At 37.6% G+C, this 12691-nt stretch overlaps 2 long non-coding RNA genes across 3 annotated transcripts; both read right to left on the bottom strand.

The window, feature by feature from the left end:
* Nucleotides 1-1955: 1955 nt before the first annotated feature.
* Nucleotides 1956-4076, bottom strand: LOC106932727 (uncharacterized). 2 transcript variants are annotated; one of them, XR_015766191.1, is made up of 4 exons: nt 3721-4076; nt 3187-3281; nt 2560-2676; nt 1956-2229 (listed from the first exon to the last, which is right to left on the bottom strand). It is a non-coding gene; the product is annotated as an uncharacterized LOC106932727 (long non-coding RNA). The 2 variants fall into 2 exon arrangements; XR_015766190.1 differs by having other exon boundaries at nt 3736-4075.
* Nucleotides 4077-4885: 809 nt separating this feature from the next.
* Nucleotides 4886-9825, bottom strand: LOC148154287 (uncharacterized). Its single transcript, XR_015766189.1, has 3 exons — nt 9602-9825; nt 5680-5814; nt 4886-5215 (listed from the first exon to the last, which is right to left on the bottom strand). It is a non-coding gene; the product is annotated as an uncharacterized LOC148154287 (long non-coding RNA).
* Between the last annotated feature and the right edge of the window lie 2866 nt (nt 9826-12691).

A 12691-nucleotide genomic window follows, 5' to 3' on the forward strand; every position in this document is an offset into this window, starting at 1 on the left:
CTGGTCAGAAGAGTCTGGAAGTCCAGATCCATCCTGCGTCGTACGCAGAGGTGAAGGTATAGAAACACTGGAAGGTTTAACCATAAAAAAACCCCAACATTTTTATATGACAGAGGTAATTACAAGAAATTTAATTTAAAAATAAATTGGAATGTGTTGCAAAACAGCGTCTTACCTGAAGAAGAGGGATGGATTACATCCGGTGTACCACAAGGTTTCACCTTCAGGCCCCTCCTATTTAATATCTACACAGTGGCTCAGATAACGAGTAACAAGGCAAATAAAAATACTTACCAAGTTACCAAGTACTTCAGTCAAGTTTCACTTGAAACAAGACAAAACTAACTTACGAGTAAGTTTTCATCAAGATTTAGGAGCTTGTTTTCAGTCATTAATTATAATTAAGTGCTGGTTCTGCTGACATATTCGATTCACTTTTAACATGTTTTCAATAATCTGCCACTGGAACTGGTACTTTTTCCATCGATTTTAAGGAATAATTGGCTTAAATCAATCAATCAAGATCGTGTGTATAGCATCTTTCAGCAACAAGGCGGTTAAAACGTCTTTACATTATAAAAAGACAAAAATATAAAATCATCAACAACTGAAGCATTAGTTTTAGCCAAACGTCGTCAAAATGTTGGTTTCATTTATTAGGACTTTAAACTGCTGGGTTTTTAGTCCAGATTCAAAGGAACTCAGTGTTTCAGCTGTTTTGCAGTTTTCTGTAAGTTTGTTGCAGATTTGTGGTGCATAGAAGCTGAATGCTGTTTGGTTCTGGTTCTGGGGATGCAGAGCAGAACCAGAATAAGTTCCTATATCTTACCAGTAAGTTACCTGTCAGTTAGTTTTCTCTTATTTCAAGTGTGTCAAGAATTTTTCACCTGAAATCAGATTAAAAACACTTGGTAAGACTTTGTGTTTTTAGCCGCGTATCGTCGTTATGCAGATGATACGCTGCTCTACATCACAGCGTCACCAGGTAACTATGAACTAATTTAGTAGAAACTTAGAAAACATAAATGCATGGAGGTGCCATAACTTTCTGCAGCTGAACAGAAACAAACTGAAGTTATTTTCTTCGGACCTCTAATCTGGAACAAATCTCTAGAAAACTGCAAAACAGCCGAAACGAAGAGGACTGTGTGGAGATGTTGAGTGTTTGAGCAGCACAAGGCCTGAAGGTCATCCAGTTATAAAGCCCAGACTGACTGGTGTGCATGTTGAATATTCATTTCTGCCTCTCAAACGTCCATCAAGAGGTTTTAAAAGCAAAAGGAAGGAAGTTTTAAGCTTTAATACGTTTCAATTCCCTGAACTTCTCCTTCGTGTCTTCACTTTCTCTCAAACTTTAAATGTGACCTGTAACAGCGGCTCTTCAGGCGTCCTAAACGTCGTTCAAAGTTGAGCTGCACAACATGATGAATCACAGTTGGCACTGCATTACTGACTGGGCTACAAAGATGGCGCCGATGCAATCATAACAATGCAATCAGCAAAATGTGGCTAGACAAAGTTATGACATTGATGTCCTTCACAATTAAATGTCTCCTGATATTTCACAGCCTGATTTCAAAAGTTACTTTTTGAAAAAGTTGGGGAAAAAAGGTTCATAAATGAAATTAAACATATGCAAATTGATGTTTCACAAAATAAAAAATCTTTTGGTCACCAATAAAATATGACCTTTTGAAGTGACTCTAAAACAAGGGAATGGGAAAAAGTAATTATAGAAACCAAATAGCACAAAATGTAAGAAATATTGAACAGATTCAAAAACTAGTGACAAATAAATGTTCAATGTAAATTTTCAAAAAACATGCATTATAACTGGAGATATTGGCACCAAATTTTTTTTTTAATTTTAAAAGTGTTTAAAAAGATATAAAAATGTAAAATTTCCCCCAAAACACACAAAGAAAAACAAACACATAATGTCAAAGGACCCAGAATGTTTTAGACCACATTGTTTATTTAAAGTTCATTACATCGTTGCATAATGGAGCAGAAATTACATTACTTGGTTTATTTTAATACCATTTGTTTATTTTATTTAACGCTTTTTCAGCAGGGTTGTAGTTAACAAGCAAAGCTTGAACAAACGGTTTGTTTTTCTTTTTTATTATCATTATTTTCAGTCTTTCAGGCACAAATGTAACATTACAGGAAGCAGACAGAGGCTGTATTTAGAGACAACAGCTCCTCCCTGTGGTGAATGTTTGGCAGCTGAAAGCAGAAGAAAACAATTAAAATTCAGCTGGAAACTGGAGGAAACTACTTCCTGCTTCACAGCAACAAAGTTTCATCTTTCTGTATTTATTGGAATATATTGCAGAAAACTGAATTAATGCATCAACATTTTTAAAGCAGGAAGTTGTGAAAGCATCATAAAGATCAGATTAGAACAGGATTTCCTTTTATGGGGATGAGAATATGAAACGCATAAAAACAGAATAAAGAGTAAAATACTTTAATGTAAGGGCAAAATTTTAACAAATATTCTGTAGTAAATGCTCTTTGGTATATATTTTTATTAGCACATCAAGAAGAAGTTACCTGAAGAGAAAACGATGGTGAAGTCAGGTGTGTTCCAAGAAGATACTGTGTCATTAAAACCATCATAATATCCTAGATAGTCATACTCTTCTGTCTGAGATGAAACAACGGCAACACCTGCAGAAGATGTAAAAGCAGCAAATTAAAACCTTCCTGTTCTGCTCTCTAATCTGAACATGGAAACTCTACGGCACAACTGCAGACCCAACAAAACATGGCCGCCGTCCTACACCAGGGCGGCAGCCATGAGCAAGGGGAAGATACTTTTTCACAACACTGTGAAAAAAATCACTTCCTCAACTTCAAATACAAATAAAATCTGTGAAATTGACTTCCTTGAGCAGAACGATTTCTTTTTTTTCACTGGTATAAAAATGATCTTAACTATTTTCCTAATAGGAACTCAGAAGCTGTTTTCCTTGTTGGCTGGTTTGTGACACTAATATCTCATTGATCCTTAACTCCACAATGTAGTTTGACTCATTTTGTGTCAGCTGAGCTCAAATCCTAACAATAAAACTCTGGAACAACAGGAACAGTAACGGCAGCTGCCAATTTTTCCATCCCGTACCAAAAACATGAAGCTACCAAGAGAGTAAAGACTTTCAGACACCTGAAAAAACTCACCAAGCGCTGAGATCAGCAGGAAAACCTTTAACGTTCCCATCGTCTCTTCTGGCTCTCCTTAAACGCTCTGCTGTCTGACTTTAAGTGTGACCAAGCTTTCAAGAAAGATGGGGAATAAGTGAAACTGAAGTAGAGGAACTAGATAACCACAGTCATGTGGTTATCTGGTTCCTTATCACTGGTTATGTGCTTCATGTAGATACAACAGTTTCAAAGTCAACACAAATAAGTGTAAAAAGACACAAACCTGACAAGATGACATGAAAAACATGAAGAAAGACGTTTCCCATCAAACAACAACTTACTTCCACAATATGTCTGTATGGGTGGCGTTAGCTTTAGCTTGTGCACTTATTAGCTGCCAAACAGCTGACAGGAAACAGAAATTTGCCCTAAAGCATACAGAACAATCTGTACACATGTAGCTAATGTAATATGTGTAGCTACTATTGGCTAAATCTCTTCAAGCAAATTAATTTTGGTTCTGAAGCAGATTGCTAACACTTGTTAGCTAGCTTGGCTAACACCACTTACCTTTCTTTGTGCTACCTTTCTTTGGCGGTAAAAGTTTGAGGTCGTCTCACCAGCGTAGCGCTGCTGAATTTACATGTTGCTGTAAGCAGATTCTGTTTTATGAATATTTTCTTTCTGCTTTAAGTAGCTGAATTGTATTTCTGAAGATTTCCAGACGTTTTCTCCTGCTGCCGAGGGTCTGATGTTGAACATTGTTGGTGATTTTGCTCCTCAGGTTGGATCTCATGTAGCAGAGAAAGAAAAATCCTGGAAGGATCTCGTTTATTCAGTCAGTCATCAAATAATTATCCACACCTCAAAACACTTCGACAATTTAAACAGCTTGACTGAAAAGGAACAGGCTGTGAAATGGTGCCGCCTAAAAACGCCTCATTTCTGTTCATGTTGAAGCACATTTCTCTGTCTGCTCCATGCGTCTGGCATTCTCTGCATAATGCCACCTTCCTCTTTCCACTTTCGATAACAGATCCCTGTTTCGAAACAGGGATCTGTGGCTAATATGCATTTCTGCTTATAGTTTGTCCTTAACTTTCCACCAAATCTTTACTGAAACCCTGTTAGTGGTGATGACGCTCTAAACCAGAAGATCTTTTCTGCTTATAAGGCCTCACACCTGTTTGAGCTGAACCTGAGACCAAGAGACACTTGAGACTCATGTTAGCCTTGAAAACAGGAAGCTATTCCTGGTTTCCAAGGTATTAACCTCAAGGTGACCTTGTATGCTTCCTTGAAAAGGTTATTTTTGCTCTACGGTCTATTCAAAACATGCTCGTTACATATTTTGCACAAAATGATTGTCACTTTAAATCCAAATAAGCTCAACTGAAACTCAACATCTAGATTCGCACGTGAAAATGGCTGCAAACAGATGCACAATCATACATCCATACATCTTTGAAAAGCAGAAGTGGAGCCTCCTGCACAATCAGCAAGAATGCAGCAAGTAGTTTCTGGATGGCAAAGTCAGCAACAAAACACTTGTCTTTTCCAGCAGCCATTGTACAGCGAATACAGCTGGAACTCAGCTTCGGTTGCTAGGTAACTGGTGGAACTCCGCTGGGGTTGCTAGGTAACTGAGATTAAACTACTCACAGTCTACGAATTAGGTGGCTACTGAAAGCAACATATTGTTTTGGATTTCAATAAGGAGGCTGAGTTCAAATGCTTAACAGAGTTTTTAGATCTTTATTTGTAAAAAAAATAAAACGAAATGGAATCCCAAAGTGTACCAGAACATTTCTTACGGTTCATTTCCCCAACAGAATTAACCTTGGTAAACTGACAACATTGCATGGTAGAGGAAATATTATTTGAATTATTTTAATACACAATCATCTAAATAAAACCCTTAAATTAAAACAATGAGTGTGAAATATTCTACAACTCTCTGAAAATGATTATTTTCAGGCTTTCATGCACACATTTAAAATTAGAGGCAGCAGGCAGATGGTGTATTTGGTGACAACAGCTCCTCTCTGTGGTGAGTGTTTGGCAGCTGAAAGGAGAAGAAGAAAACCATTACCAGCAGGAATCTACTTCCTGTTTCACAGCAGCAATTTCATCTTTCAGCATTCAGTGAGAATATTTATAACCAATGCAGAAAGTGTCATTAAAATCAGAAGTTTGAGGAATTTAGATAACAGGAAATTACATTTTCTGCTTTAATCTCATTTGATTTTAAGTACAAGTGAAACGTAAAGCGAAACTGGACAATATGGGTGTAGAAAAAGTAAGTACACCTCATGATTAGCTCATTTTTTGAAGTAATAACTCTTAAGTCTTTATTCTTTAGCTATTTGTTGCTTTGTTTGGGATTCTTTGGGACACTGTGGCTGCAAAACAGGCCCACATCATCAGCCCTCCACTACTGTGCATTTGACTAATGAAGAGCTGAGCTGATGCATCAAAACAGTCACAGCAGGAGGTTCTGTGAGCTTCAGCGGAGCAGGACGAGGTTACCTGAGGAGGGAAGGGAGCTGGAGTTGTTTCCAGCTGCTGGTTCTGATGTTGGTTCACCGCTTCCAGAACCCTCCTCTCCATCATCATCATCATCATCATCTTCAAAACCGTTGTTTTGTGAAAAGGCGGCAACGCCTACAGAGGGTGGAAAAAGGATTAAAATGGCCCAAACAAATCATGCAACTGTTAACAGATTTATTTTTAAAGAAAGTCAAGAGCTCCTGTTGAAGTGTTTTAGGAGATTAAAGGCAGCAGAATGTTGGGTTTTTGGTGTCTTAGCTGCCTTTCATGCATGTTTCTCTAGTACTTGTGGTTTCAACACCACTTCTTCACCTCCAGCTTCCTGCCGGAAGCAACCAGGCACATCCGAGTGGTTTGGTGTCAAAACTCTACAGCTGCTGATGTTTCTGAGCCACTCTGAGGTAAATTCATCTCGCTGTTATTTTGAGATCACATTAAATCGTACATCTAGCAGGTTGAGTGGAGAACAAACACAAAGTCAGACATAAAGCATAGAAAATGTTTTTTACAAAATCTGACAAAACAACTTGAAGTAGTTTATATCCAGAGTTCAGGTGGGAGAATCAGAAAAGGCCATTTAATGTTTTCAGTATTTCACAATATTTCCTTGCACTCTAAACGCTGAAATCACACTTTTGTTATTTTAACCATACACAGTCCAGACTGCACTCAGTTTAACATAAATTATCCTGTAAATTAATTGATAGTGGATCGTTTTGGCCTCTAAACTAGTTATTTTAAACAGAAGGTGGTTTAGTCCGCAAAGTTTCCCCTCTTATCAGTCACAACAGATCACATATCAGCCAATCAGCATTCACGATATGAAGAAATTCAAACCACATGAGCACAAAGTGGATAACATCTAACATTTCGGTGGCTTTTGGGTTAGGGAGAAAACAGAGAACATTTAATTACCAACGACGTAAACGACTCATCCGGTGTTCACAGCAGATTAAAAGCAGAATGCAAAAGGAAAGCGACACACGTCGTTGTTTTGGTTATGTCTGTCCGAACACACAAGCCAGAGCGATTCGTGGAGTTTGAGAGAGCACTGGAATCTGACAAACGTCTTCAGAACAAAAGAAAAATAAAGAAAACCTCTCGGTAATCATAAACAAATAAATCACAGCGCTCTGTGAATTACATAAATCTGGCTAAATATCCTGAAAGCTGAATCAAAAAATAGAAACAGGCTGGAAAAAAAAGCATAGAGGACACAGGAAATGAATAACTTCAACAGGATGGGAGAAAATAAAACAATTTGATCGGATACGGAGTTTTTTTTGTGTTTCTTTTTTACTGACCCCATTTTTTTTTCCATTTCCCTCATTTAGATTGAAGGGGTCAAAAATATTCCATCATAATCTATCTTTACCCGTCCATCTTTAAAAATTATAACCTTCAATTATGTTCAGAGTTAGGGAGTAATTAGTTACATTTACTTGAGGAGCTTTTTGAGAAAATGTACTTTTACTCTGAGTAATTTTATTATGAAGTATCTCTGCTTTTACTTTAGTAAACCTTCTGGATTTTCTACACACTGAATGAAAAACAAACGTTTTAATAAAAAAAAATCACCAGACACAAACACCTGCAGTTCCTGTTAACGTTTCATAAGTTTTTTTATTGAAAGAAACTGAGTTGGAAAATTGTCTTTTGCCTGATTTTACTTTTTGTTTTATATTTTTCTCATTTTTGTCCCTAAAATACCAAAATATCCACTTAACTTTATATTTTGGTCTGTCTTATAATGTAATCCTTAAATATTAAATGATTGATAATTTGATCAGTTTTCCTCTCGAGTCATTTCTTGGACGGATACTTTTTACTTTTACTTGAGTAAGAACATGTTGACGTTCTGCTACTCTTACCTGAGAACAACTTTTGGGAACTCTAACAACGTCTGATTAAATTTCATTTCACATCGTAACATTACAGATCAAGCTGGTTACTTTTTCCCCACAGTGACAGAAACCACTGACTGTTGCCCTGGTAACTACATGTAAACAATTAAATTAAACAACTGCAGTAAAAATATGAATCTGAACAGACAAATTTACTTTTTCTTCCTGATCCGCACCTGCTTCTGTTTTAATCAAATATCCGAGGGTTTTGATGGGAAACTGGGATTACAAGCACCACGTCAGCCAAGATTTTGAAATCAGGGAACATTTCCAATTGAAATGACTACAGGTCAGGAACTGTGCATAAAGTCTGCTGGTCCGCACCGAGAGGTTCGGTGTTAAATCTGTCAAGATTACAGCATTTTCTGACACTGTTTTCAAAAATCTGGTCAAAGACGGAAATCCCCTGACATGCCAAAGAGTAACCCAAAAAACCCCATCTAGACCACATCAGGCCTCTGCATCCTCTGGTAACGGCGGCGCTCATGAACAATAAGGAGCCGACTAAGCAAAAAACAGCATCTAAAGGAGAGTTTCAGGGCCAGAACCACTGCTGACCCAAAAACAAACACAAACTCCGACTCACATCTTGATGATCTCACACTGCAAAAACACTAAATCTTATCATCAAGCATTTGTGGCCTGTTTTCCAGTCCAAGTGTCTTCGTACATTTGAAATAAGACAAAACTAACTTACAGTAACTTATAGCGACACATAGGAGCTTGTTTTAAGTAATTAATTCCTTAATATTGATTAAAAATGAGCTCCACTTCTAACAATAGAGAAATAAAATGTAAGTGGAAGTAGGACTCTTTCATCAATATTAAGAAAATATTGTGGTGTGTGTCACGTTACATCTGACATAAAACTATCTGCATTTCAGAAAAAGAGCATTATGCCAAGAATGAAACATGGTGGTGGTGGTGTCATGCTGTTTGGTAAATTGTATTATTATCAAATGTTGTTCTTTTGGTATACCCTTCTAATGTTCTTGCTTTATGTACTGTTATTTGTTTTAGAAATGTTCCTGTATTGTTAATCTGATTTCCTTTCTCAGAGGGCTCTCTGAAGAAGAGCAGTGACAGCAGCTCTTCACAGAACGTCTGGATTTTGACCTGTTAGCTGTAAAACCGTCGTACAACTCGCTCTGTTTGACTCTGTGTCAGGATCTGGACAATCTAGGTTATTAAAGCAAAACTCTGCAGGTGGAAAATACTTTTTCACGTCACTTTATGTGAATTATCAGCTCATCAAATCAGGGGTGTCCAAAGTGTGGTCCCAGGGCCATTTGCGGCCCTTTTAGTACTTTTTAGAGGCCCATGGATGCAATTTTATGAGATTTTTAATGACAAATTTGTATATTAAATAGAAAATGAGGGTTCTGTTTTAGTGAGGCATGTTTTGATTTATTTTTGTTTTTATTTTAATGTCATAGTAAGTGGGGCCACAAATCTCCAGTAACATTTAAGACCAAAACAGATTTAGTCACTCAGTTGGTCTCATTTTTATTAATGGCAATAAACTAAAATTGATAACCTGATAAACAACTTAAGAGACTTAAGATCCCTTTTTAGACCATTTTATTCAAAATATTATATGTTAATTTGTTGCTTGTAAAAAGAAAATAATTAACAAGAAAACCGTTTTGCATTTTTAAGTGAATAAATAAACAAATAAATTGTGGCCCTTGAGTGCTTTTAATTTGGTGATTTTGGACTCTATTGTCCCAAATAATGATTAAAAAAGCATTTTCTGTTAGAAAAACACAAGTTGTTCTTGTTCTCCATAAACTTGAGGTTTATTTGAGTTGTGTCACAAATTTTCCCCCGATTTTAAACTACAGTGTAGATTGGTGTCACCTGAGCACAGACACCACTTATGAAACACTGTAACAGTATCGGCAGCCGCCACTTTTCACTCCCCCCCTGTACCACAAGAATGAAGCACGTGTCACAGAGTCGGAGTGAAGACTTTCAAACACCTGAAAGAGACTCACCGAGAGCCGAGATCAGCAGGAAAACCTTCATCGCCTTCATGGTGTCTTCCTCGCTCCTGGTCGTCTCCAGCTGGCAGCTGGCGCAGCGCTCGGCTGTGTGACTTTATGAAGAGTGATCGAGCATTTCAGAGCGAGCAGATGAAGTCAAACGTCAATACAGGAACTAGCTAACCACAGCATGAAGACCTCAGCAGTGATGTGCATCATCTTGATCCAACCGTATTGAGAAGTAAAGCCGATATGTGACTGATTCACTGCAAAACATGCTCAGTTGCATAAGCTGTAATACTTCCTGAATTTTTTAACTTTTCAGCCTGATGCTTTATTGTGTTTTACCTGATAGGGAAGACAAAGTAGTGCATGATTTTAACTCTGATTTTATCTGGGTGACTTCAGGATCAAGTGCCACGACTTTAAAGAGGAGTATTGCATATTTTTCAGACACATAGCGACATTTTATAGCACAATCAAGTAACTATATATTACCTTCAGTTGTTGTAATAATTCTGTATGTGTCAAAAATAACTTAAAAGAAATTTGACTTTGATTTAGCGCCGTATCTGATGCTTTGAAATTGGCCTCTGTCTCTATAAGAAGCTCCTACACTTTCCATCTTCACAGCAATGCTTCTCCATGATGCAGCCATTTAAAAGCGTAATTAGGAGCTCAGACATGCAGAGTGAATTGCTGCTGCCACCAGTCTGGAGGAGCCGTGTGCTCTGTGGGGCAAAAACCCGACTGAGGACTGAAGCTCCACGGCGGCGCATCGTTTGAAATGAACACTCAAAAAAGTCAATTCTGCATAATAACCCCCCTTTGAACAGAACTCCGTACAAGAAAAGCTTTGTGAGTAACTTCTGCTATTCTAAAAGCATGTTTGCATGAACAGGAAGATGAATGTTTGAAGTTAGTAATTAGCGGTTCAGATAACCACATAACCACATGTTCTTTTCTTTTTGGTCTTTTACAATAATCACACCCGAACATATCATTGATCAGATGAAGCTGTTTTTAGCTACTTGGTAACACAGAATGTTACTAAGTGTTTTTGGTCTGGTTCCTAGTACAAATATCTTAGTACACTTGAAAAAGGACAAACTAAACCCACTTTTCAGGAAGACACAGCAGCTTGTTTTAGTAATAATTCCTTAATATTGATGAAAAAGTTCCACTAGTTGATTATTTCACATATGTTGTAGGAAAATTGTCTTGTTATAAGTGAAATAAGCCGTGGTGTATTAAGGGATTTGTGTTGTTGTGTTTCTTTTAATCTGGACTCATCTAAACAAAGTGCTGTTTCAAACAAACCCTTTATAAACAGTTTTGACCAATATTTGTTGTTTTGGCATTGATAAAACTTTCTTTCTTCAGAAATTCCACATCTCACCAACTTTTTATTTTCAAGAAGTGAAAGTTGCATCGAATAACTATGCCACCAAACATGTTAGAGGCACAGAGAGAAAGAGGAACGCGTTTCCACCACTGAGCTTCGCCTTCCTTCCTAATCAGATGTTTGTGGGTCTTAATCAGCATTATCTCCCCTGTGATGTTCTGCTTTCCGCCCAAGTAGAGCAAATACGTATAAAGCACAGTATAGATGTTGTTACCACAGGAACAGAGAAAAACATCTCATATTTATATATAAATATACTTTGAGTGAAAAAGACGGCGCCTCTACTGCTTCTAGTGGAAAATGTCGGCCTACGCTGAACGGGCCGGATCCCCCCTATGCAGCCCAAAACAACCAGTGAAGAGGCAGAAAACTCATCAAAGAAAACCATCAAACCACCAATGCAAACAGTGAAACAACGGTGTTTTAATCTGTAAGATTAAGATCTGTCCAGCATTCATGTAGTACATGAGAAGTACACATTTCCTTCTAAAACTGTACTTTCACTAAAAAATTATATTTCCTTTCTGACTGTCCAGTCTTAGGTGTATCCACGTCATTTGGTCGTCTTGTTTGGTCTGGACCACATGCAGACTATCTTTCATTTGGTCTGGTTTACTTTCACATTGTACTTTTTGCAAGTAAGCTACACCTTGCAACCAAATTCACATGGATACCAATAATTTCTCCCACTGGACAGAAATCGTGTTGCCAGGGTAAAGCACAGGTTTTCACTTTTATCTGAACGTGGCGTTGATTTGTAACGTCACCACTCCAGGTAAGCCCAGCCCGTTACCTAGCAACACGCTAGGAGAGTTCCTGCATGTTTGGTCAGCTGGTTTTGCTGCTGTATGCGCTGTACAATGGCTGCTGGAAAAGACAAGTGTTTTGTTGTTGACTTACTATCCAGAAACCACTTGTTGCATTCTTTTTGGTTGTGAAGGAGGCTCTACTTCTGCTTTCCAAAGATGTATGGTTGTATAGTTGCGCATCTGTTTGCAGCCATTTTCACATGTGAGTGTAAACGTTGAGACGTCGGCGTGGCCAGGAGCAACTTATATGAATTTAAAATGACAATAAAACAGCTCATTCTGAAAGGAGATGAGGACTAAAATCTGATTATCTAAGAATTTATTTCTTAATGAGCGTGTTTTATTTAGACCGTAGACCTACCCTAACCTGTTCATGGAAGCATAGAAATCACATTTAAACATGCTGTTTTTCCATAGCTTGATTCTCCTCTGGAGAAATCACACACCTTCAGGCCTCACTCCCATAGCAACCATCTTGTTATGAGATCATATTGACCAAATTGTGTTGGTTGGGAAATCCAGTATCGTGGATGTTGTCACTGCGGTTGCTGTTTCATATCTACCCACACAAATCTCTCACACGAACTCAGGCACAGTGACTAACATGATGACATTTATAGCAACAGCATTCTGTAAAAATAGCTCTAGTTAGTTGGTAAGAGATTTAGTTAAGTTTATAAGGACAATTATAATTATAATTTTATGTAATTTATTTAGCAAAGATAAATGAAAAGATTTACGATTTGTAAGTTTACTTGGTAACACTTTATTTGAAGGGGTGTCCATAAGACTGACACAACACTGTTAAAAACATGACACCTGTAATGAACATAAAGAAGTCTTTATGAATGTTTATGACTGTGTCATCTCAGTCTTATGCACACCCCT

Source organism: Poecilia mexicana, unplaced genomic scaffold, assembly GCF_051168715.1.
Source record: "Poecilia mexicana isolate PSO_F unplaced genomic scaffold, ASM5116871v1 scaffold_18, whole genome shotgun sequence".
Lineage (NCBI taxonomy): Eukaryota > Metazoa > Chordata > Actinopteri > Cyprinodontiformes > Poeciliidae > Poecilia > Poecilia mexicana.